This window comes from Oryctolagus cuniculus, chromosome 3, assembly GCF_051225735.1.
Source record: "Oryctolagus cuniculus isolate XC-2025 breed Fujian yellow rabbit chromosome 3, ASM5122573v1, whole genome shotgun sequence".
In the NCBI taxonomy this organism is placed as follows: Eukaryota; Metazoa; Chordata; class Mammalia; order Lagomorpha; family Leporidae; genus Oryctolagus; species Oryctolagus cuniculus.
This window is the reverse complement of record NC_142869.1, coordinates 102,188,673-102,216,639: the sequence shown is the minus strand read 5'-3', so window position 1 is coordinate 102,216,639 and position 27,967 is coordinate 102,188,673. Positions and strand designations below refer to the sequence as shown.

The window sequence follows — 27,967 nt, the reverse complement described above, 5'->3', positions numbered from 1 at the left end:
GCTTGGCAAAGGAAACAGTTTGTGAAAAGACAACCTACAAAATGGAAGAAACTACACGCAAGCTATACAACTCGATATCAAGCAACTTAAGCAATTCAACATTACAAGAACAAATAATCCAATTTAAAAATGAGAACTAAATCTAAATGTTCATTTCTCATAGACATACAAATGGCCAACAGATATATAAAAATGCTCAATATCACTAATCATCAAGAAATGAAAATTGCACAATGAGATATTACCTCACCCCAGTTAGACTGGCTACTATTAAACAGAGTGCTTTTTTATAGTAATAGTAATACAAGAGAGAACAAATGCTGGAAAGGATATAGAGAAAAAGAGAACCCTTGCACACTGTTGGAGGAAATGCAAATTACCACAGTCATTGTGGAAAGCACTGTAGAGTTAGCTCAAACAATTAAAATACAGAATCACCATATGATCCACAAATTCCACTGCTAGTTATACACAAGGACAATGAAATCAATCTATCGAAGAGACATCTTTACTCCCATTTTTTACTGTATCACTATTCATAATAGTTAAGAAATGAAAACAGCCTAAGTGTATATGTACTTATGAATAAAGAAAATGTATAACATATACACAATGGAATAAAAAGAATTAAATCTTATCATTCACAACATGGCAGAACTGGAGATTATTATGTTTAATGAAATAAACCAAGTACAGAAAAATGTGTGTTACATGATCTCACTTATATAGAAAGTATTAAAAGAAAAGGCACCTCATAGAATTTACATGAGGCTGGGGAGGGAATGAGAGAGGGATGGGGAAATGTTGATTACAGTGTGAGTGAGTATCAAGTTACATCTAATAAGAAGTTCTGAGTCTCCATTACATAGTAGGGTGAACACAAATAATGTTAATGTACTGTGTAATTCTTTATACAAAGGAAAATAACTAGAAGGTTTTGAATTTTTTGCCAAAAACAAATATTAAATGCTCAATGTATATACGTACTGTGACATCACAAAACACCCCTTACAAACATATGTCCTTAAACTACTTTAGTTGAAAAACTTAAGATAAACAAGCATATACCTTGTTTATCTTTGGGTATACCCCAAACCATACCTTATTCATTACAAATAACTAATAATTATTTGTATTAACAATTGCTTCCATTTTTTTTCTGAGCATATAGGTCATTTCTGTTCTTTTTATTTTAAAGATTTATTTATTTATTTATTTATTTATTTATTGTTGACAGGCAGAGTGGACAGTGAGAGAGAGAGACAGAGAGAAAGGTCTTCCTTTGCCGTTGGTTCACCCTCCAATGGCCGGCGCGGCCAGCGCGCTGCTGCTGGCGCACCGTGCTGATCCGAAGGCAGGAGCCAGGTGCTTCTCCTGGTCTCCCATGCGGGTGCAGGGCCCAAGGATTCGGGCCATCCTCCACTGCACTCCCTTGCCAAAGCAGAGAGCTGGCCTGGAAGAGGGGCAACCGGGACAGAATCTGGCACCCGACCAGGACTAGAACCCGGTGTGACAGTGCTGCAAGGCGGAGGATTAGCCTAGTGAGCCGCGGCGCCAGCCAAAGATTTATTTATTTATTTATTTAAAAGTCAGAGTTACACAGGGAGAAGGAGAGGCAGAGAGAGAGAGGGAGCTGTCTTCCATCTGCTGGTTCACTCCCCAACTGGCTGCAAATGCCGGAGCTGCACCGATCTGAAGCCAGGAGCCAGTAGCTTTCTCCAGGTCTCCTACACAAGTGCAGGGGCCCAAAGACTTGGGTCATCTTCTACTGCTCTCCCAGGCCACAGAAGAGAGCCAGATTGGAAGTAGAGCAGCTGAGTCTCAAACTACAGTGCCTATATGGGATGCCTGCACTGCAGGCGGCAGCTTTACCTGCTACACCACAGCACCGGCCCCCATTTCTGTTCTAGGGTACAATATTTTGTTGTACCTGAGCGAGTGCAAAGGAGCTCCACACATTGACAAAATTTGATGGTCTTTTATTGCCGGCAGTGGAGAGTGGGCTCATGCCCTAAAGAGCTCTCGTTCCTGAAGCCCAAAGCAACAGGGTTTATAAAGGCAAAAACCACAAAATCGGGAGGGGAATTCATGGTTGCTGGGGACGGGGGGAATACATGGTTACCGGGGTCAAGCTGACCTAAAACCTATGTGAAACTAGTATCAATTATAATCTTGACAATACCAGTTACCATCTTAGCAATTCCAATTATAATCTTGACATTAACCCAGGTATTGGTTTTAATCATATGTAGGACATAGACAAATTACATTTTTATCATTAACCCAGGTGCAGCCTATCCACTTCCAAGCTTGAGTGATCATGCTAGGGTGTTTCTATGCTCTGCCAAGTGTGATGTAGTGAACTGCTGTTGTTCAACTGTTTTAGATCATAGTTTCAGACCAGAGTCTCACGGTGTGGGGGGGGCACCTTCCCAGAATGGAGTCTGAAGCACTCCAAAATGGAGTCCCTACTGTCAAGGTGTTACTTCAATTTCACTGACCTTAATGGGCTTACAAATCATTTTGAGATTTTGTTAAAAGTGAGATTCAAATTCATTAACTCAGGGATGAAACATGAGATTCTGCATTTCCAATAAGACTCTTGGGGACACTAATGCCATTTCTTTGGGAATATATCCACTTTGAGTTGCAAGAATACAAAATTAAATATAAAAAAATAAAATAATTTTACCACAAGATCAAATTAATCACCATTTTGAATTAAGATTATAGAAGGATGGTTCAGGCTGAAGCTAGGAGGCAGGAACTCCATCAAGGTCACTTACATGTGTGTGAGGGACCAAATGTACTTGGGTATCTGCTGCCATCCCATGCACATTAGCAGGGAGCTGGATCAGAAGCAGAGCAGCTGGAATTCAAAGTGGAGCTCAGAAATGGGATGCCAAAATAACAACTGTAACTTAAACCACTGTGCCAACAAATGATCCCTCCTTTTTTTCTTTTCTTTCTTTTTTTTTATTTGACAGATAGAGTTACACAGTGAGAGAGAGAGACAGAGAGAAAGGTCTTCCTTCCACTGTTTCACCCCCAAAATGGCCGCTATGGCCAGAGCTACGCTGATCCGAAGCCAGGAACCAGATGCTTCTTCCTGGTCTCCCATGCCGGTGCAGGGACCCAAGCAATTGGGCCATCCTCCACTGCCCTCCGGGGCCACAGCAGAGAGCTGGACTGGAAGAGGAGCAACTGGGACTAGAACCCAGCGCCCATATGGGATGCTGGTGCCTCAGGCAGAGGATTAACCAAGTGAGCCATGACACTGGCCCCCCTCCTTTTTTCTTTATAAATTGGCAGCATAGTATTTTCTTTGTATTAACTTTAACATGAGTTGACACCCTAAAAGCTCATCCAATAAAAGCTAAAATAGACAACTGAGATTTTATCAGATTGAGAAAAAACAGACTGCTCAGACAGCCAAGATAATGTAAGAATAATGTGCAAGTTATTTATTTGACAAGGGATTAATCCAGAACATACAAGGAATTCAAACGACTCAATAAAAGAAATCCAAATAATTCAATTCAAAATGGGAAAATGTTGTGAGTAGAAATTTCTCAGAAAAAATAAAAATGGCAAAAATTTTATGTAACAATGCTCCATGTAGGTATCTACCAAGGAAATTCAAGTCAAAAATAATAAGGTATCATCTAACTCCAGTTAGAATGGCTATTATAAAAAAGACAGGGGCAGTCATTTGACCTAGTGGTTGAGACTGTTTTCTATGAAGCTTGCATCACCTTATCTCTTAAGCCCTGCACCTGTGTGGGAGACCCAGAAGAAGCTCCTGGCTCCTGGCTTTGGATGGGCGCAACTCCAGCCATTGTGGCCAACTGGGGAGTGAACCAGCAGATGAAAGACCTCTCTCTCTCCCCTTCTCTCTTTCTCTGCCTCTCCTTCTCTCTGTGTAACTCTGACTTTCAAGTAAATAAATAAATCTTAAAAAAAAAAAGAAGAAATGGGAAAAAAGACCTGAACAGACACTTTTCAAGAGAGGAAATTCAAATGGCCAATAGACACATGAAAAAGTGCTCAGGATCACTAGCCATCAGGGAAATACAAACCAAAACTACAATGAGGTTTCATCTCACCCTTGTTAAAAAGGCTCTTACACAGAAATCAACAAACAACAAATGCTGGCAAGGAAGTGGGGAGAAGGCTAACAATTCAGTGTTGCTGGGAATGTAAACTAGTACAGTCATTTCAGAAGACAGTATGGAGTTATTTCAGAAAGCTGAATATAGACCTACCATATAACCCAGCCATCCCAATCCTGGGAATTTATCCAAAAGAAATGAAGTAAGTATATGAAAGAGTGATCTGTAAGCCCTGTTCATTTCAGCTCAATTTATAATAGTTAAGACATGGAATTAACCCTGATGTCTATCAACTGAAGAATGGATAAAGACATTATGGTATATCTACACTATGGAATACTACACAGTGGTAAAAATATGAAATCCCGTCATTTGCAACAAAATGGATGCAACTGGAAACCATTATACTTTGTGAAATAAGCCAGTCACAAAAAGAGAAATACCATATGGGCTCTCTGATCTGTGGTAACTAATAAAGTACCTAGAATGTAATCTATAGGAGTGAAACTGACACTTTGAGATGTGATGATTTTGAACCCTTGCTTTGATGGTCAAGGAACAATAATTTTTGTTTGTTTAGTTTTGTTGTTTTCATTTTTTCCCTCATACTAATTGGTGAACTCTCTACTTGGAATAGGGTTAATCTTATTAGTATAAAAGTTAACTGAACATTGATCTCTGTAAAAAATAAAAACAGGAAAAGAAGAGGCAGGAGGAAGAAAGGTGGGAGTATGGGTAGGAGGAAGGTAAAGGGGAAGTATCATCATGTTCCCAAATCTGTGTATATTAAATGTATGAAATTATATTCCTTTATCAAAATTTAAAAAAAAAGACATGAATTGATGGAACTTTTGCTGCCAGCCAAAATCAGGCAAGCCCACAGCAGCCCAACTTTTCCTCTGATAGCAACTTCCTGATTGTTATGGGAACAGAGAAGAAAATGCTAATAGGCAGTTGAGTTAGCAATGCAAAAAATGGTGAAAAGGAGGAGAATAAAATATTGTTTTTGCTGTCACTGATTTTTTTTCCTACTTTATTTCTGGTACCACCCAGTGATTGAAATAGTATATATTTACAGACTTTATATGGAAGGATATAAGTTCAATGTCCCTTACATTTCCTAGAACTTCCCACAATTCAGAGAATGTGGGGAGCTAGTGGCTGCCTTGTGTTAGTTCCAATCAAGGCCTAAGAAGGGACAAACTGCAAAACACAGCTTAAGTGTTCTGAGTTTTTAGGTTTTGGCGGTTCAACAGCCCTGATGGCAGTCTTCCAGTCTGCACTAAATGCTTTTAAAAACTCTAGTTTGAAAATTGCCACTCAACAGAAGTCTTGTGGCACTGAATTCAGGGCTTGCTCTAGATACCTGCCTTTTCCTCTGCTTATCCCATTTCTCTACCCAGTCCTATGAGATAATTTGCCAGTTTCATTTTCTTCCAAATAGAGGGAGGACCTCTAGAGTCAAAGTGACGGGCATATGAGCACTCAACTTACTTGAGTCATGAATAAGATTGTATTTTGAGTTTAAGAAGCCAACTATCTCCAAACTCCAGCCTCTTTAAAGGGTAAGAAAATGGGCATCTTGATTTGCAATACAGCACCTTGTTTCACAAAATGACTTGATAATTCTTTCTAATTTGCTCTCTTTATTAAAAACTACCATTATCAGTGCAGAACACAGTATTGTACAATTATGGTTTTCATATCATTTCTATGTTTCCAAATATACACATACACAAAAAAACACAAACATATGTGCTAAAGCCCACAGGAATATTGGGAAACTATAGCTAAAATGCAAATGTAAAAAGAAATCTGAAAAACTGACTAATATCTGGTAAGTTTACAGGTTCAATTTAATGTATTTCTTTTGAAATAGTCTGTTATGTCCTAGATGATGTTTCATGAGTATAAAAGACCAGTCATAAAGACTATTCAGTATTGTAGACTATGTCACTCCCCACCCCTTACCCTTTCTCCTCCACCCCCACCTCCTACTGTTGATAAGTTCTGGATCAGCCCTATCTGCTTATTAATATTTGGAAATGGGACATTGAGGTAATCAGTCTTGTATGAAGTCATATAGTTGGGATCCCCATGATAGGATCAGTGTTCTTATAAGAAGAGGAAGACAGATGACAACACTCTTGTCTGAATGTGAGGGCATAGCATGCAGGTGTTCATCTAAAAGGCATGAGGAAGACTCTCACCAGAACCCCATTTTACAGGCAGCTTGAGCTCAGATTTCCCATTAGTCTTGAGAATTGTTAGAAATAGCAGCTGGAGCTAAGACATCGTTTTGCTACTCTCTCTTAGAAGAGTTGACTGAGATCTGTACCTGCTTTGAATTTCAGTAAGTATTTTTACACAGTCAGCAGGAGAAGGGGCAGATGGCTTGCCATGAAAGTGTAAAAATGATAATCTCTCTAGTATGCCATCTGGAATGATTGTCCTGAGGAACAGAGGAAAAAACAAGTAAGAGGGCCAAAGAGAAGAAAGGAGTTGGAGCAGAGCAAATACATGGTGTGAAAGTCAGGAGCAAAGCAGGGCATGGAGTGCTGGGAAACAAGCAAGGCTAAGTGTGAATGTGGCTCAGACAATGGGAGAAGGTCCCACTGTAAGCCTGGGAAGCAAGGGAGAAAGGCACCCACATGGGGATCTCCTCTCTAGGACAAGTTGTGGAATTTTTCATATAATAATAGTCACCTATTAATATTTGTTAAGTAAGTAATGTTACTACTGGTTTGTAATTTCAAAGATTCTTCCGCTGCTGGTATACAGACTATATTAGACAAGAACCAAGAGTATCAAGGAGATCAGTAAGGACCAATTGCTTTGATCCAGACAAAGGATAAAGCCTTTGGTATTTCTAGAGAGGGAAAGAGGAAAGAGAAGCAATCATTAGAGCAATGTTTATAAATGAAACATAACATGATTTATTTTTATCAGAATTTCCATGGTTTACATTAATTAATTCACTCATTTTTTCAGTATTTTTAACTCACCAATGAGAGCTAACAGTTCAGAAATGCTTACAATGTATAGAATATATAGAACATTTATAACACATTATTTAATCATTGTATTAACCAACGCGGTAGATATTTTTAAATTGTACTTATTTACTGAAGAGACAGAGCCAGAGAAACAGACTGAAAGACTGAAAGCTCTCATTTGCTGAATCACTACCCAAAGACCCACAGTAGCTAGGACTGAGTTAGGTTGAAGCCAGAGACTAAAGTTCATTGTAGGTCTGCCAAGTGGGTAGCCAGCACCCAACTACTTGAATCATCACTTGCTTTCTTCCAGGGTTCTCATTATCAGAACATTGGAATTGGAAGCAGAGTTTGGACTTGTACACAGGCACTTTGATATGGTATACAGATGTCTTAACCTTCATTTTAACAAAAGTCCCTATGTTCACCCTTAGATGTTATTTTAATCTTTGTTTTACTGATAAAGATTGAATCTTTTTTTTTTCTTTTTGACAGGCAGAGTGGACAGTGAGAGAGAGAGACAGAGAGAAAGGTCTTCCTTTGCCGTTGGTTCACCTCCCTTATGGCTGCTGCAGCTGGTGCACCACGCTGATTGGAAGCCAGGAGCCAGGTGCTTCTCCTGGTTACCCATGCGGGTGCAGGGCCCAAGGACCTGGACCATTCTCCACTGCACTCCCTGGCCACAGCAGAGAGCTGGACTGGAAGAGGAGCAACCAGGACAAAATCCGGTGCCCCAACCAGGACTAGAACCCAGTGTGCTGGCGCCGCAGGCAGAGGATTAGCGTATTGAACCACGGCTCTGGCCTAAAGATTGAATCTTAAAGAATTTATGTAGCAAGCGCTGTGGCTCACTTGGTTAATCCTCTGCCTGCGGCACCAGCACCCCAGGTACTAGTCTCAGTTGCTCCTCTTCCAGTCCAGCTCTCTGCTGTGGCTCGGGAGGGCAACGGAGGATGTCCCAAGTGCTTGGGTCCCTGCATCCGCATGGGAGACCAGGAGGAAGCACCTGGCTCCTGGCTTCGGATCAGCGCAGCGTGCTGGCAGTAGCAGCCATTAGGGGGGTGAACCAATGGAAGGAAGACCTTTCTCTCTCTCTTTCTCACTGTCTATAACTCTCTCTCTCTCTGTCTCTCTCTCTCTCTCACTAACTCCGCCTGGCAAAAAAAAAAAAAAAAAAAAAAAAAGAATTTATATAATTAGCCCAAGTTACAGAGTTCTAAGTAACTGAGATTATTTTATATCCAATATCTGAATGACTTTAAATTTTTTGTCTTTATTTACTTTACTTATTTGAAGACCAGCAGACAGAAATATAGAGTTCTCCTATCCATTTGTTGACTCTCTAAATGCCCACAACAGCAGAAGCTGAGCCACACCAAAGCCTGAAACCAGGCTGTGGCTAGAAGCCAGTGATTCAATCCATATCTCCCACATGGTGGCCTAAATTCAAGTACTTGAGCTGCCACTTGCTGCATTTCAAGGTGTGCATTAGCAGGAAGCCAGAAGTAGAAGTAGAACTGGGGCCACACCCAGTTAGTCTGTGTAGGACGCATGCGTAACAAGTGGTATCTTAACTGCTAGACCAAAAGCTCACCTCTAAATTCATTTTTCATATATGAAGTGTTTTCTTGATGATTCAGCTAAGAGAAACTCTTCTTCTACTAGTAGATGATATATACTACCCTTATATTAAATCCTTCCTATCAAATTAAAGAATTATGCTCATTTCAATGATGATGAAATTTAAGAGTTAGACATAACCAATTAAAGTTGTTTTTATGTATAGTCATATGAAAATCAACATTTTCCTATGCTATCATCTAAAGTCCACAATAGCAGTTTTTGTTAATTTTAACATTTACTTTACAAATTCTGCTGACATCAAGGAAGGGGAGAACCAATATTAAACTCTGTCTCTAATTACTCATGTTGGTTTTCTAGGATACAATAGGTTCCACAAAGAATTGAGCTAACTTCAGTCATTTCTTTTCTGATTAAAGTTCTATATGGAACAGAGAAATGAAATCCGCTAGCTTTCACAACTCTATTTCCATGTTAAAATAATTTTATCATAAGTCCACAAATTCTGCACCTTGCAAGCATCATCAGCATTTTATTTACAATGCAGAAGCCTTGTCATCATAAATTGCACTCCACTACATTGTATGGAAATATTCCATCATGGCATAATTTTGAGGTGCTTTCACCTTGAACATATAAATAGGTTCATGGTTTTCAAAACAACAATTCATGTTCATTCAGAAAACACATTTCTCGCACACTTAATCTCACATGTGTCTTCGTAGATAGACAATTAAATTGGTTTCTTGGTGAGAGATGCCATACAGAGTTAAATTTAACTGTCAGGATTCACTGTCACTAATCATATTGCCTTTTGCATCTTGGAACTTCACTCATGCCTCACTCAAATCATCCAACCAACACAAACATATTCAGCTTTATAAACTAGGCAACGTATTTCCTGTACTTAGATGCTAAGCAATTTCAAAGCCAGCAAAACGGGACTCTTTCCAAACACACCAGCTGATTGTTTTATCCTCAAGATCATAAAATGATCATTTATGAGAAACAACTCTTGGCCCCTGCAGTGGGTGCCGATGTCCAAGTGTTCCACACTTCAGAGAAATAGCTGTATTTGCTTTGGACTTAGAGAGAGGGTGGTGTGATAAGTCAGAACTTAAATCTAAGAAATATTGAATATAAAAGTAGATGACTATATTTAACCTTCCTGAGGAAGTTCACAGGACACACATAGAATGCCTAATTCCATTGACACCTAACCAAATTTGAAAAAACAAACTTCACATTAATCATCAAGAAGTCTTTCCTAAGATAAAAAGAAACACAATACACAGTATAAAGATAGAATGGTGACTGAACAGGCTAGGAGGTTTGGGGCTTAGGGTAGTGGGAATAGAGGAAGTTTTGTTAATAGATACCAAAATGGAGTTAGGTCAAAGGAATAAGTTCCATTTGTTACACAGCACAGTGGGGAGAACATCGTTCACGATAAACAGGTATTATTTTATGATCAAATGGAAGAAAGAAGCTCCAAGAGTCCAACCATCAACTTCTGTCAAAGAAAGAGAACTGCTGATTACACTGTTTTGACCAGAACACATTCCAAGCATGTATTGTTATGCTACCATATAGCCCAAATATGTATTATAAATGAAAACAAAAACCTTTTAAAGTCTTACCTATTGTATCTATTGAAGTTATTTTAAAAGGAAACATATATACAAAAAGATTCACAATGTTTATTTTATTATTTTTAAAGGTTTATTTATTTGAAAGGTAGAGATACAGAGAGAAAGGAGACAGAGAGAGAGAGAGAGAGAAAGAAAGAGAAAGAGAGAGATCTTCCATCTGCAGGTTCATTTCCCCAAAAAGCTGTAATGTCCAGTGCTGGGCCAGGCTGAAGCCAGGTGTCCAGGAGCTTCTTCCTAGTTTCCCACCTGGGTACAGGGGTCCGAGGACTTTGGCCATCCTCTGCTGCTTTCCCAGATGCATTAGGACGGAGCCAGATCAGAAGTGGAGCATTGGGGACTCAAACCAGCACTCATATGGAATGCAGATGCTGTAGGCTGTGGCTTAACCCACTGTGCCACAGCGCCAGCCCCACAATAGTTTCTTAACAATGAGTCTTTTATTAGTCTTACCAGAAACTTCTGGATGGACATGTGTCCTGGGTTTAAGTCCTGATTCTATTCTCATTTCCAATATGTCTGGTAATGAACACACAGGGAGGCAGTAGATGATGGCTCAAAGAGTGGGTACCAGCGGTCAGATCTGTGGCATAGAGGGTTAAGCCACCGCTTGAAACAGCAGCATCCCATAGGGGCACCAATTCATGTCCAGGTTGTCTATCCAGCTCCATGCTAATAGCCTGGGAAAGGCAACAGAAAATGGCCCACGTATCTGGGCCCCTACTGCCCACATAGGAGATGCAGATGAAGCTCCTGGCTCCTGGCTTCAGCCAGGCCTGGTGCTGGTTGCTGTGGCCACCTGGGCAGTGAACCAACAGATGGAAGATAGATCTCTTTCTCACTCTCTTTCTATGTCTTTTTTTCTCTCTGTTATTCTTTAAAAGTAAATAAATATCCCTTCCTTTTTTTTTTTTTAAAGGAATTGGGTCTCTGCAACCAGGTCAGTGACTTGAATCAGTTCCAGGCTCCCAGCTTCTGCTCAAGTTATGTTTATTATGGACATATGAGAACTGAATCTAGGAGCTTTCTCTGTGTCTGTCTGTCTGCCTATTTCTCTCTCTCTTCTGTATGTGTGTGTGTGTGTGTGTGTTGATTCCTGTCTCTCTGCCTTTCAGATAAATTTTAAAAAATTAAACAAAACTCTTGTAATATATAAACCAACCCTCTAGATACCTTCAAATGCAAAACATGAATTACTAATTTTGATTATTCTGATGCTTTTCCATAGCATCAGTTTTAGGGAGATTGTGTTTGTTAAGTCTGAAGCAGGGAATAGCTATATGGTAAAATTAGTATAATTTCAGAAGAGTTGAACAGCAGGCATCTTGATAGTGTATAGGCAAACCATGTGAGATAGTGCAGAACTCTAGAGCTATTATCTTCATTAGGCCTGAAAGCATAGCGTGATGGAGTGAATTCAGAAGAAGAAAGCTACCTAGAGAGAGGTAGCAGCCTGTGAATGAGGCAAACCTTTCACAGAGAGGAAGACTAGAGCATAAATAACTTGGATCGTGTTTGTTCTGATTTCTATATTGACCCAACTGAACCAGAAGCCAGAGGACAAGGAAGCCAGTTACCACAAAGGTAAATCCCTCAGGAAAAGAGGATCAGTGGAAGAGGCAGAAAAGATCTTAAAGATATGCCAAAGACAAGAAGGTAGGAGAATCCTATTCTGAGAATCACTATTTTTCTTGGGCTAAGCCTTTGGCTTCTTGCTTCTCCATATCTTACTCTACAGAACCATACAGTATTATTTTTTTAAGATTTATTTTATTTATTTGAAAGGCAGAGTTATAGAAACAGAGAAAGATAGAGACAGAGATTTTCCATCTGCTAGTTCACTCCTCAATTGGACACACCAGCCAGGGTTGGGCCAGAATGAAGACAGGAGCCAGGAGCCAGGTGCTCCATGCAGGTCTCCCACATCGGTGGCAGAAGCCCAAAGACTCGGTCCATTTTCTACTGCTTTCCCAGCTGGGTCAGAAGTGCAGCAGCTGGAACTTGAGCTGGTGCATATTTGGGTTGCTGGCATCACAGGCAACAGCTTCACTTATTACATCACAATGACAGCCCCAGTAAAAGCATATAGTTAACAAATAGCTTAGCATTACTCCTTTTTCAGATAAAGAGAAAGAGTGAAACATACTCATAGATCTCATAGAGGACAAATGACAAGAAATATAAACTGAGATTCTTAATTTTTTTTTTTTTTTTGACAGGCAGAGTTAGACAGTGAGAGAGAGAGATAGACAGAGAAAGGTCTTCTTTTTTTCTGTTGGTTCAGCCCCCAAATGGCCTCTACGGCCAGTGTGCTGTACCAATCTGAAGGCAGGAGCCAGGTGCTTCCTCCTGTCTCCCATGCGGGTGCAGGGCCCAAGCACTTGGGCCATCCTCCACTGCACTCCTGGGCCACAGCAAAGAGCTGGCCTGGAAGAGGAGCAACCAGGAAAGAATCCGGTGCCCCGACCGGGACTAGAACCTGGGGTGCCGGCGCCGCAGGCAGAGGATTAGGCAAGTGAGCCACGGCGCCGGCCTCATATGAGATTCTTGAAATGTTTCAGCTACTCTTAAAAGTAATTTGGGAAAGTTTTGCATGATTTAATTTTTTTTCTTTTTGTATTCATGTGGGATTATTCTTACTAAAGTTACAGCAGATTCAAAATTGTACAATAGATGCATTTGGACAGTTTGAGATTCACAAGCTGATTTATAGCAATAAAGAGGAGAGTGTGTTTTTTTAAGTGAATATATTTTTAAATGAGTCCCTTCTGCTTTGAATTCCTTCCAAGCACACATACTATGGGACCCAGTTCAGAAAGGACGTCCTATAGGGTCTATTCCCAGCTGCTCAAGGCAAACAAAGCTTCTTTCTCTGCATATCCAGAACAGATTCACCCACAATCATTATCACACTCATCATAGGCCATCATAAGAGCTCTTATTTTGTCAGTCTTTCGGGCAAGTCTGAAATATCTGAAATCAGAAATTATATATTTTTTATAAACCGGGTATTTAGCATAAGTTTAACATTTAGATTACTTACTGATAGGATAATGAATAAATGAGTGAATGGAAAATATACCTCTCTAATGTGTAGATTTGTGTCTTCTACTACTACTTCAGTTTTTAAGGTGTGTGTGTGGGTGGGTGGGTGGGTGTGTGCATTTCTGAGCTTTGTATTTCACTCACATATAAAGATAAAATCTTGTCCTTGTACAATGGTACTACAAAAATTTGCTTTACTATAGATGTAATCTTCTCAGGATCACACTCATACTTTTGAGAAATATTTCAATGCTGTTATTCTCTAGATCTTTGTCTAAATGCAATTCTAGATTTTAATATTTTAGTAGAAAAAAATAAATAACTAGTCAGAGATGTGTGTACTAAACCAAAAATTCCTAGTTACATCATACTGAAATTCTGGTCTTAATCTTTCAAATCAGGAGTCACGGAATTTCACACAAAAGTCAAATAGTGTTTTAGATGCTAGAGTGTAGGAAGTTAAAACAGATCTACGGCCCGCGCCGCGGCTCAACAGGCTAATCCTCCGCCTAGTGGCGCCGGCACACCAGGTTCTAGTCCTGGTCAGGGCGCCGGATTCTGTCCTGGTTGCCCCTCTTCCAGGCCAGCTCTCTGCTGTGGCCAGGGAGTATAGTGGAGGATGGCCCAAGTGCTTGGGCCCTGCACCCCATGGGAGACCAGGAGAAGCACCTGGCTCCTGCCTTCGGATACCAACGGCAAAAAGGAAGACCTTTCTCTCTCTCTCTCTCTCACTGTTCACTCTGCCTATAAAAAAAAAAAAAAAAAAAAAAAAAAAAACCACACACACAAACACACAGATCTACACAAAAGCATTATTATATGTCCTCATATGTGTGCTTTTCAGAATGTACATACATTTGGATAAAACTGTAGAGAGGAAGACTAGAAAAAATAATTTCACCTTAATAATATATTTAAAAAAAAGTACAGCCTCAGACTATTAGCATGTGTTCTGAAGCCAGAAGTTTTGATTTCTTATCTAGCAATGCCATTTTATTGTGTGACCAGAGGCTTTTGTGTTCCTTCCTTAGTCTCCCTTTCCATATATTTAAAACAATGATACTATTTATCGCAGAATTTTAGAAAAGGTTGCGTAATTTCATAAAATAGCATGGTATCTATCCTAGTAAGTCATAACGTGTTAACTGTAATTATTTTGATAGATGCCATAAGAGTGAAACAAATTTATAGAGATAAGTTTAAAATCTTAAATACTGTTAACTTTTAAAAATTACTGGATTTTAACCTTATTATTTTATTTTTTAATTAATTAATTAATTAATTTTTTTAATTTCACAGGCATAGTTGGACGGTGAGAGAGAGAGACAGAGAGAAGGGTCTTCCTTCCAGTGGTTCACCCCCAAATGGCCACTACAGCCAGCGCTGCGCCAATCTGAAGCCAGGAGCCAGGTGCTTCTCCTGGTCTCCCATGTGGGTGCAGGGCCCAAGCACTTGGGCCATCCTCCACTGCCTTCCCGGGCCTCAGCAGAGAGCTGGACTGGAAGAGGAGCAACTGGGACTAGAACCCGGCGCCACAGGTGGAGGATTAACCAAATGAGCCAAGGCACTGGCCCCGGATTTTAACTTTATTTTTAAAAATAATTTCAAACCATAAAAATTGACTAAAAAGCAATATTTTCATTTGTAAACTTAATGCTTGGTCACCTTCTTAGCAGTAAAATTAATGTCTATTTTGATAAAGTCTTTGAGTTTAATTTTACCATACTAATTAAAAAGTATACCAATTAAAAAGCATACCAATTAAAAAGTCCTAAGCATTACAATAATTATGTCTATTTATTAATTTTGAGGTAAAATTTTTTAAAAAGTCAGTGTTTTAAGCAAGTCACATGACCTGGACCCTAGCAGTCCTGGAAGTCCCATTCACCCGAGTGTTAGCCCTGTAGCTGCTGGAGTTCCCTGGGCCACGATCTGTATTTACAATTCTGAACATTAAGAATTTGTGGTTCTCTGTTGCTTGTGTGATGGGAGGGAAGGAGAGGTCTCCAGGAGGTGAAGGACCTGCTACCCCGGAACATGGCATGTTGGCATTGAGAAAACTGCCCACGCATGAAGGCCCCTGGAGCAGGTCAGAAAAGTGTTCTCTGGTCTTTTTCTGAAGTAGTTCCTAAGATCCTCATGTGCCCTATTCCAGAAGGAAAGAAATTCATGCATGGCCACAGTGTAGAGTCTGAACAGGGCTTGTAGAATCCACCCAGTTAATTAAATTAGACAAATTCTTTTACTTCCATCATTTTTCCCATGACTATTTCTTCAATCATAGCACAAGAATACAAAATTTTTCCTGTTTCTTGGCTTTTCATTCCTAAAAGTTTGTGTCATATACATCTTAAGTAAATCTGTAGCTTATATAGATGTCTCACCCATGAGCCTAGCAGTTGATAAGAAACATCTTGTCCCTTCTATCTATTTGAACCTGCTATTCTGATAAATCTTGAGATTGCTAGAAAAAATAACAAAAGAAAACAAAACCTATCAATTTTACACGTACTATGAGAAACTTTCTGATTGATGGTTATGCCCAAAATGTTCACTTAACTACAATATTAAATATTATGTGTCCACAGGCTTCCATGGGATCATTTTAATAAACACAGAAATATTTCTTAAATGGATATGTACTGGTGCAAGGTAAGTTATCAAAGTATGTTAGGATTTTCTAAATGTATAGTAATACCATCCTAAAATTATTTATCAAGTTAAAAGACAAACTTTTAAAAATTAAAAACTCAAAAACTTTGTAACTATCTGAATTTTCATATATACTTTTCTTCTGTAGTATGCATGCAGTTTTCCTTTTAAACAGTGCCATGAAAGTATGATTTACATATAAAATAAATTTCAACTTATTTTTTAACAGTTAGAATAAATATGCATGCATTTCTTCACAACTTCAATTCTGAATTTCACAGTACACTTCCTCATAAGCAAATACTCATCAGTGTCTTCAATGATAATTCTAAAATGCTGCTTATTTTTAGAATTTCAAGTTTTACACCATATTTAATTATGATTATCCTTAATTCTCAAATTAAGAAACATTCTTTAAATTTATTTCAACTTAATATTCATCTTCTTTGTTACAAGGATATAAGTGAAGTAGAAATTCAAAACAAGTATTTAATAGTAATACAAAAGTAAAAAACAAAATGATTAAAATTGATAACTTTCCTACATCCAGATTTAAGTATCTGAACATCTCATCATTTGTAAGAGCTTCCAAATTCGTTGAAATAATATATAGTGTTCTATATGACCTGGTCCCCTGTTACCTCTGAAGAATGAACACCTACTATTCTTGTTTGTTCCTATGCTTACTTGTTCTCTCTGTAATAGCCACTGTGGGCCAGCGCCATGGCTCACTTGGTTAGTCCTCCGCCTGCGGTGCCAGCATCCCATATGGGCGCCAGGTTCTAGTCCTGGTTGCTCCTCTTCCAGTCCAGCTCTCTGCTGTGGCCCTGGGAAGGCAGTCGAGGATGGCCCAAGTGCTTGAGCCCCTGCACCCACATGGGAGACCAGGAGGAAGTACCTGGCTCCTGGCTTCAGATCAGCGTAGCTCCGGCTGTAGTGGCCTTTTGGGGGTGAACCAATGGAAGGAAGACCTTTCTCTCTGTCTCTCTCTCTCTTTCTCTCTCTCACTGTCTAATTCTGTCAAATAAATAAATAAATAGCCACTATGACCTCCTGGACTCCACACAGACTGTCCTGTATGCTGAGAACCTCTTACCCAAAATGTTCAGATTGTCCACTAGACATTTTTCAGAATTTTGCTGGACTATCAATTTTTCCATGAGACAGGCTTATCTTGAGTACTCAACTAAAATTTGCTTCCCTTTAGATTGTCACACTCAATTCCACATTCTATTCTAGTTGGTATTCATTCAGTTTATGGTTTATAATCGCCTTCCCTTGCTAGAATATAAACTTCCTAAGAATTAGAATATTTATTTGCTTTATGCATTGATGAAACTTAATCACTAAGGCAAGACACTCAATAAATATTTGCTAAATTAAACAGGAAGTGCTTAACTGTCAGGGAAACTCAAGTTAAAATCTGACATCTAAGAGGGGGCGGTGTTGTAGTATAGTAGGCAAAGCATCCACCTGTGGTGCCAGCATCCCACATAGGCGCCAATTTGCTCTTCTTCTGATCCAGCTGTCTGCAATGACCTGGGAAAGAGTAGAAGAGGGCCCAAGTGCTTAGGCCCCTCTGGGAGACCTGGAAGAAACTCCTGGCTCCTGGATTCAGATCAGCTCTGGGAGTTGTTGCCATTTGGGGAGTGAACCAGTGGATGGAAGATCATTCTCTCTCTCTCTCTCTCTCTCTCTCTCTCTCCCTCTCTCTCTAACTCCATCTATCGAATAAGTAAATAAAATATTTTTAAAAATCTGATGTCTATAGTCATAAAGTATACAATAAGAAGTGTTGGTAAGGATGCTGAGAAATGGAATTCTCTTACATGACTGGCATGGATAGAGAACAAGCAGACACCTTGTAAAGCAGTCTGAAAATACCTCAAATGATTATAGATAGTGTCGATAAGACAAAGCAAGTCCACTTCTAGGTTCATCCAAGAGAAATGAAACTGTGTATCCACATTATACTTATGTATGATTGTTCAAAACCGCACTCTCCATAACAGCAAAAAATGAAAACAACACAAATGTTTACTAACTGATGAACAGGTAAGTAAAATGTGCTATATCCACACAATGGAATATTTGGCAACAGTATGAAAGAATTTTGAAAATATTATGCTAAGTAAAAGCCAGACAGTCAAAAGGACCACATATTGCATGATTTAGTATGTAGGAAATTCCTAGAATAGGCTAATCCAGATACACAGAAAAAGGTTTCATGGTTGCTTAAAATTAGAGAAATAGGAAATTGGATATTGACAGCTAGAACTGCAGGGTTTTTTATGGTTTTATGAAAATAAATTTTTGATGATGACTGCACAGTTTTGTGAACACAGTAAAGGTCATTTTGTATACTTTAAATGTGTGAATTATGAGCTATAAATTTTATTTAGATTAAGCTTTGGTTGGAGAAAGAAAAGGAATAGGAGGAGGAATAAACTGTTGGGGATAGGATTGGATTGCATATACCAGAGTCAAGGTCCCATAACTGCTATACTGTGTTCTCTCTTTAAAAAAAATACAGGACTGGGTATTTCCATACTGGTTAAGGCACATGAGGGACACATCCCCTATCAGAATGTTGGCTTCAAGTCATTGCTCTGCTTCAGGTTCCAGCTTCCAGCTAATGCACACCTCCTAAGGGGTTCATGTTGAAGTACTTGAATCCCTGTTACCCCATGTGGAATGTATGAATTGAATTGTGTCCTGCCTTCAGTCTGGCTCAGCCCCAACTGTTGTGAACATTTGCAGAATGAGTCAGCAAACGGAAGATATTTCTGTCAGTGTCTCTGTTATTCAAATAAAAATAATTATAATAAATAGTATTTAAAAAACACAAAATACAATCTTTTAAAGAAATAAAAATATAAACTGCAGCTTCTAAGGTAACATAATTAGTAATTTTAATAATAGTAAACCAAAACAGGTAGCATTATTGCAGAATAAATCATATTTGTATGTGATTGGTTTATAGATCTAATTACAGTATCTAGGTAATACAATGATCACTGAACATGTTAATACCCTGGTATGTGGTATGCAAATCAAGATTCTGTAACTCTGCCGGCACCACAGCTCACTAGGCTAATCCTCTGCCTGCAGCCCTGGCACCCCGGATTCTAGTCCTGGTTGGGGCACCGGATTCTGTCCCAGTTGCTCCTCTTCCAGTCCAGCTCTCTGCTGTAGTCCGGGAGTGCAGTGGAGGATGGCCCAAGTCCTTGGGCCCTGCACCCGCATGGGAGACCAGGAGGAAGCACCTGGCTCCTGGCTTCAGATCGGCACTGTGCACTGGCCGTGGCGGCCATTTGAGGGAGTGAACCAATGGAAGGAATCCTTTCTCTCTCTCTCTCTCTCTCTCTCTCTCTCACTGTCTAACTCTGCCTGTTAAAAAAAAAAAAGATTCTGTAACTCTACAAGGGAAGTTATTTATAATACATGATACAAATAGAGACACAGATGACCAGTTCATATATGTAGAATATCCTAAGGAATCTACAAGTTCTACAATTGAGAAATAATCTGATAATAGGAAGAAAAAATATATTTCTATATCTTAACAGGAAAGTTTGAAATTAAGATTAAATCAAATACAAATATAATTGCAAAAATTATTATGCAAACTGAACAGAAAAAGTATCTGAAAGTAAGAAATTGCTCTACAAAGGATAAGGTTTGCCAAGTAGACATTAACAGTCTACTTCAAGGACATCTTCAATGGCCATGAAAGGGAAAGTTTGAATATCAAATAATAAAAGTAATAGATCATAATCCAATGAATAAATAAGGTAAATTTCTGATTCCATACTGACATAAATATTTGAATAAATAAATGATAAATAAATTGGAAGAGGGAAACAAGGTTCTTCTTTATTAGAAATTTCCAACTAATAAAATTAGAAGTATATAATGAAATAGAAATTACAACCCAGCCATCCCACTCCTTGGAATTTACCCAAAGGAAATGAAATTGGCAAACAAAAAAGCTGTCTACACCTTAATGTTTATTGCAGCTCAATCAACAATAGCTAAGACCTGGCATCTAAATGCCCATCAATAGTAGTCTGGATAAAGAAATTATGGGACATGTATTCTGTAGAATACTATACAGCAGTAAAACACAATGAAATCCAGTCATTTGTAACAAAATGGAGGAATCTGGAAAACATCATGCTGAGTGAAATAAGCCGGTCCCAAAGGGACATATATCATATGTTCATTCCTGAACGGTGAGAACTAACCGAGCACCAAAAAGGAAACCTGTTCAAGTGTAATGGACACTATGAGAAACAGTGACTTGATCAGTCCTTGTCCTGACTGTTGATGACCAACTTAATACTTTATCCCTTTTAGCTTTTTTTTTGTTCTACTTAATACGATTGGCTGAAATCTGTACTTAATACACAATTATTTTTTTAAATATGGAACGCTTCACAAATTTGCGTATTATCCTTGCGCAGGGGCCATGCTAATCTTCTCTGTATCGTTCCACACAATTATTCTTAAGTGTTGAAATTTAACTGAAAAGTGATCCCTGTTAAATATAAGAGTGGGAATAAGAGAGGGAGGAGATGTACAATTTGGGACATGCTCAATCAGACTTGCCCCAAATGGCAGAGTTAGAAACGTGCCAGGGGACTTTGTAGTATAATGGGATGTTATTTTCACTGACTGTTCAAAGTCAACATCACAATTAAGAGTCACATAACAGTATCACAGATCTACTGACATGACACACTCAAAAAAGAATATCAAGAGTATTATTTCTCTTTCAACATTTATAATCAGAATTTTATCATGAGACTATATCATATAAACCTCAAATAAGAGCCTTTTAATAAAAGCAACAAACAGAAATTACCAAGTTAAAGAAATATAGTCAGGGACAATGTCTCAGATTAAAAGTTAATAAAGAAATATGACAACCAAATGTGGCATGTAATGCAGAATTGGAATCTGGTCCAGTTAAGAGATTCTATTGCTACAATGAAGAAATTGAAAAAAAAAATTTCACTTCATAGTACTGTCACTGTAAACTTCTATGTTTTCATTGTTGTTTATGGATATGTTGAATGCTAACACTTGGCAGAGCTTGATCAAAGGTATACAGGAACTTATTTTATTTTTTGAGTTTTTTTATAAGTATGAATATATTTCAAAATGAATAAAAGTAAAATAATCACATAATAAACATGGAATACTTAAAACTCATTTAATAAAATATGTATGAGATATTAACTGATAAGTGATAATCTTTAATGAAACAATTATACGAGTTCTAAACAAGTAAATATATATACCTACTGTATCCATCAAAGGACTTATTACTATTAAGATATTTATACTCTCCTGTATACTGATAATCACAGTGAATTCCTATCAAATTTTCAGCCAAAGATTTTGTTAAAATTTCCAATCTGATTTGATGATCTATATGGAAAGATAAAGAGCCAAAGAGAGTCCATATATGTATTTTTTAATGTTTGAAAAAGGCCCAAAGATAGTTCAACAAGGAAAGAAAAGTCTTTTCAACAAATTGAGTTGAGGCGATTGCATATTTACCTATATATGATTATGTATACAGAGAAAGAGAATTGGAGAGGAGAAAAGACAGAAAGGAGGAAAGGGAAGGCAGGGGAGAGAGGGAATGGTTTCACTGGTGAATTCTCTCATATAGTCTAGAAAGAAGTAGCACTTTATAATAACTATTTCAGAAAATAGAGTGAAGAATAAACTTTCTAAAATATCCCATAGGACTTGAATAGCACTAATACCTAAGCCTAAAAGAGATTTTACAAGAAAATAAATTCAACATCAATATTTCTAAGGACTATACATGCAAATATTTTAAAGAAAATGTTAGCAATTCAAATCTGACCTTAGATAAAAATGAGAATACATGATGATCAAGTATTGTTTATCTTAGGATTGTAATGTTGCTTTGATACTCCAAAAGGAATTGGTGTAATTCACTATGCTAATAAAATTTAAAAAAGCGATCATTACAACTCCATTTTAATAACTATAGAAAGAGTATTTGATGAAATTCCTCATGGTATAAAAAGAACCAGAAATTTAGAAATAGAAGAAGGTTCCTCAATCTGACAAAGAATATCAGAGAACATCTGTTTTTGCATTATTATATTTACTGATATGTCTTTGTTTCTATAACTTCCTTCAAAATCATCAGAGACTACAACTTAATGGAGTGTTTAATAAGCAAAATTTGACCATAAGTTAATACTTGTTGAAACTGGAAAATTTACATGCAGTATTCATTCAAGTTTTTTGTTACTCAAAAATAAAATAAAAACAAAATAAATAATAAAAATAAAATTAATTTTAAGATTTTTATTAATGAAAGATAAAAATTCCAAATGTAAGAGAACTTAAATTAATATTGTACTTAATAGAACAATGACTAGATACAATATAACTTTTTTTTATAACAGGAAAAGAGCTATAAAATAATATATTTATTATCAGGAAATAAGTCTCAATGGGTTTAAATGAATCTTTAAAGGTAAAACACCAAGTATAGAATCCAAAGTTTCCTAAAGCTAATCCATGATTCCTAAAATGCATTGTTAACACACCTGCTCATGGATTTGTGTGCATGCACACATACAGAAACACCAAAGCTTTGAAACAATAAATGCAAACTAGTCAAAATCCCTGAAAGAATCATTGAACACAGAGATGGGGACTATTAATAATAAAGGTTTCCACAAAATAAAGTGTTTTTTTTCCATTTTAGTCAGATACTGCTTAAGGAGTTAAAACTATATAAACACTTCACTCAACTATTTTGATAGTTTTGTTTTTCATTTCAATGAAATACAATTTTAGAAGGCAAAACCAACCTGAAAAAGCAAAGCTGTGTGCCATTTCACCATCACATATCTCAACCTTGGCCAGCAGGCTACTATGCTAATGCTGCAACTACTTCCCTGTCTAGCAGTGTCAATTTACTTAAAACCACAGAACTCGGTGTTACTCAGAAAACAGGTTGCTTTTATCAATGAGATTTCATAAGAAAATTGATTCATCATGCTAACCTTTCACGGGATAATCAATCAAGTTTTAGTACTTGAAGTAGTGCTTAGTGGTGGGTATATCTGTGACGACATTAAAAAAAATTCAGAGAAAATTTGAAGCTATTGTGACCACTTGTCATAACTGGATCCAGGACAAATGTCTTAAATGATGAAGTACATGCTATATCCATATTCTATCAAAAAGCACAGAAAAAGTGAAAAAGGATGTATAGGTTTAATTGCATAGCCAAAATCTTAAGGTCTGTTGCCTTTCAATGCAATAATAACTCTGATGTTTTTCATTACTTGTTCACCGAAGTGCTAAGTTTTAAGGGATAGTAGGGTCACATGATAACCAACAGAGATAAAGTTGTTTTGGGTGTTATATTAACAATTCTTAGCCAGAAAATTGCTAAAATAAATACAATTCATTTGGTATTTATTGATGGAGAATTTTATATTAGAAGAATAATTGATATAAGACATGATTGAACTTGGGTAATAGGAGTTTTGATTAGATGAACATAGTTTCACAGTTTTGTATAAACTCTCCATACTACTACAATGAGTTATTATAAATTAATATTTCCTATTTTACTGATTTGTAAGGTGTCCCAACAATTCTAAGAGTTCTCCAAACCCTTTTTTTTCTTTTTTTTTTTTTTAATAGTAATCTGGGAGAAAGTTGATAAACTTTCACAGGTAGTGTTTTACATACAGCATCACAGATTGTGAAGAGACATCCTTTTTCTACTAGAATTTCTAACTATTTTAACCAAGTTAATCATATAAATGCTATTTTCAAATGGAGCAAGAATTTTCAGCTCACACATTTATCAAGTTCACTTTTAATACTGCTGTATGTAAAATTCAAGAGGCAAATACTAAAAATATGAATACTCATGAAATCAATAAAAAATCTACACTCTATGCTAGGAAAAAAAATTCACTGAAAAATGATTGATATTCCGTGCTAAAAGTTCTAGCTGACAGCCAAAATAGTTAACCTGTGTGGCATAAAAATTGAGATCCAATTATTCCAGTCATCACTGGCTCTTTTGTAAGTAAACCATGAAATTTTTTGAAGATAGAGACATAAATATATGCGGAATCACAGGCCTTTCTTGTCATGGATACAGTATAATTAAAAATAAAGTGAAAGAGGACATGGAACAGATTCTGAGACGTCCTCTTTGTTGTAGAAATACTTCAATTAGAAGCTGCACAGCGGCATAAGAGAGACTGAAGTTTGAGCTTTTCAGTCTAACATATAAACAGTCATCATGTTACAGAAACATTTCTATCTTCGAAGACCTACTAGTATATTTGTGTTAATTGTAACTTTCAAGAAACATTAATGTAGTTTACTTGCAATATAAAAAATAGCATTCTCCTAGAATTTTTGTATTTAATTTGTCAGAGGCAAAACTGAGGCACATTGAGGCAAAACAGTTTTTCCCATCCCAGCTTCTAATTGAGATAATAGAAGAATGCAGCAAGAATACTCCACTTCCCTCTAATTATTTGTCGTGTACATGCTATATACTTACAAAGCTCTTACTGTATTTCACATATATATATATGTAAAGTGCTTATCTTTTATATACAAGTTTAAAGGATACAATTTACCTGTCTTAAAAGAAAATCATTTTACACAACAAATAAGAAATTTTTGGAGACTATATTCTGACCCATAACATATACTAAACTATGTAATAATAAAATACTTAAAAATGAAAATGTAAGTTTCCTCCATTTTGTACTCTTAGAGTAGCAGTAATAATTCCTCTGCACTCAGAAAACTTGGGAGTGGAGGGAGATTTCCCTTCTGTTCTCAGAAAGCTTGCTGGAATAAAACTGACAAAGATTAAACAGGAGAAATTGCATTCAAATTTATTAACAAGTAAAAGGGAAAAATCACCTCATGGGGAAAATCTAGAAGACGGAGAAAGTCCTCCAATCCTAGTAAGTCATCTTTAAGAAAACAAAAGACAACAAAATCTACAAGAATTCACTGAATCAACCCTTTCCAAATGAGTGTATTTTCTAAGGCCCTCTTAATAAGGAGTTTCTTCTATTAAAATGATTACCCAATTCACTAGTTTTCAAACCTATGATTTTTCACAGACATTTTCACATTACTTTACAGAGGCTACAGGGCACTAACAAATTCCCATACTTAGAACTGTTTTTCTCAAGGGCAGATTAGAGTAAAAATAACTAAGCTGCACATTTTAAATAGCTTTACTATTATTGCCTCTTCTTGTCTATAAATGAAATCTTTTACAAAAGAAACAAAAAATGTGAAGGTAAAGGTGATAATTTTTATTTTTGTAGTTCATTTAAAACACAATGCCTTGCTCTCTCTACATGCTAATTTGCACGTATCTATGTTTCAAACTCTGACACTTCACATGTACTTCCCAGTATTTGATTTAATTAACGATTTAAAAAATACAGAATATTCAAATATCCCATCAAATGTCATGGTCTGCTTTAATTTAAATTTGCCACCAGCCAGTTTTTGTTGTAATGTCATTTCCTATGCATTTAAGCTATTTAATACAATTCATATCAAAGATAAATGTTTGGAAAGGCAAGAAAAGAAAAGTGCTTGTGCACTTTGGTGAGTTATGTACACCTTACTTGGCTATTTCTATGAGTTATCCGCAGCATTTTGACCGCTCTACTTAATGTGGTATAAATGGTATGAACACCTGCACAAAACTATATTTTTCCATTGCTCAGGAAAAAAAAAACCATAATGTAGAAATGAAAGAGAGTCAATGAATTATGAATAACTTCTGTGTAAATGAAGGCAATATAATCAACTCTCTTCTACTAAGCAGGTATTATGTTTGTCCACAGGGATTCATTTCAGTTAATTTAAGTTGAGTCATTAAACATTACAATTTGGCAGCTGCCAGAAAGATGATGAAAAATAAGTAGTTACAATTGTACAAGGACATTTTTCTGAACAATTCAGTATATAAATCACCTACTTGCATTCCTTTAGTCATGTCAAAATGCTCTTGCGTTAACTGAATTTGGATAACTAACTGGTGACCTTGGTATTATCCACAAGTTAATGCCAATCTGAAGTTATAGGGACAGAAGTCATAAAATAAGTAATATTTCTCAAAGAATACATTTTGAGGCATAACATAGAACCTATAACAAATAGAGAAATAGTATTCTTAGAAAACAATTTGGTCGTGATGGTCCTTTTAGTTAACGAAAATAAAAGCTTCTCTCAACACTTCAAGCAAATGATTGTGGGAGTACCCTTTCTAGCTTAAGCTCTAGCTCTGAACTTAGGCCTGATGCTCAAATATGGATGGATGAGTCAAATATTTGGTCTGCTTTTGTAGAAGAACACTTAGTGATCATGTTATCTAAGTATATAGATTATGGGGAGAACTTGTGGGTGGGAGAACCTGCTCTGTATTGAAGAGCAAACTATGAATCTATGCAATGAGAAAACTCATCCAGCTAATTTCTAAGAGTCCTTCTATCTCTAACTGCCTAAGTGAAGCCTAGCTCTCTATGGACAGAAATGGAGTGTTATGACATTTCCTAATTTCTCAGACATGAGCAATCCACATATAGATAATTTTTTAAAGATTACTTCATTCTTTTATTTATTTGAATGGCAGAATGACAGAGAGACAAAGGAAGAACAACAAAAGAGGAGGGAGAGAGAGAGAGAGCAATGTTATACCCTGGTTCACTCCACAAATGCCCATAATAGCCAGGACTGGGCCAGGCTACAGCCAGGAGGCAGGAATTCCACTAGAAATCTTCCATGTGTGTAGCAGGGACTCAAGTACTTGACTCATGATCTGCTGCCTCGCAGGTCAATTACCAGGGAGCTGGATGGGAAGCAGAATGAGACTTGATTCCAGATCCCCTGGTTTGGGATGCAGGCATTCTATGAAGCAGCATAAGCTATTGTACCACAATGCTCTCCTCTACATATGAATCATTGATTAAAGAAAATTAATCCATATATGTTCAATACTATATTGTATTTTTGGCTTATGAAAGGTATGTTCCCAATAAATTCAACTATGTTTATGTTAACCATGCCATGCATTCTCATATTCAAATTTATCTTACATTTAGCTTCAAATATTTAAAAAATGAACACTTTTGATATTCTGTGTGAATTTAGGAAGAACAGAAGGACAATGGTAATGAGAGAGGTTTTAGCTCAGTGGAAGGCTAAAAGAAATCAAAGAGCAGGTTGCACAAAGCAGGAAAGGGGCATTTGGGAATGCATCACAAGAGTGGACAAGGTTTAATCTTGGTACTCCTGCTTTATTGAAATGCAGTCCTTGTGTTAAATCAACAATATGTGTGAACCTTTGACAAGTCTCCACAGTTCTGATGCAGACAATGACTCAGGGAAATGTTCCTATCATGCTGGAATCCAGAATTTAAAATCTACTGGTCTATGTTTGCGGTCAGTTGAGCATGTAGGATGGTAGACTGAATTCAGATGCTTGGGTCACAGCTCCTAATCTATACATTACAGTGCAAAATAATTCCACTGTAATTTTTGCAATTAATTGGCTCTAAAACCTTTCCTTTTTAATGTCTTTAGGAAAAAAGTCTCACTAAAAGAAAATAAGGAAAGCCATTAGCACAATGCTAATACTGCAAGCAAACCAAAAATGGCAGAAGGAAGTATTTCATTTCCAGATTGTAATTGCTCCCACTGGGATGAGTGCGGATTCACAACATACACCATGCCAACAAAAGATGTAACTATCAGAATCCAGTCATTCTTTCAGTCAGATATTCAGAACCAGTTTTATCATTTACATTCCAAGATCATCTTCTATGATTATGCAGTTTCCACTAATCAAATCTCTCACATTCCCTGC

General features: G+C 37.2%; 1 protein-coding gene and 1 non-coding gene across 5 annotated transcripts in view; both read right to left on the bottom strand.

The window, feature by feature from the left end:
• LRP1B (LDL receptor related protein 1B) overlaps window positions 1–27,967 on the bottom strand; it is a 2,138,546-nt gene that overhangs the window by 336,091 nt on the left and 1,774,488 nt on the right. The gene's annotated exons all lie outside the window — the stretch shown is intronic.
• Window positions 20,457–20,560, bottom strand: LOC127491879 (U6 spliceosomal RNA). The gene has a single exon (XR_007920812.3). It is a non-coding gene; the product is annotated as a U6 spliceosomal RNA (small nuclear RNA).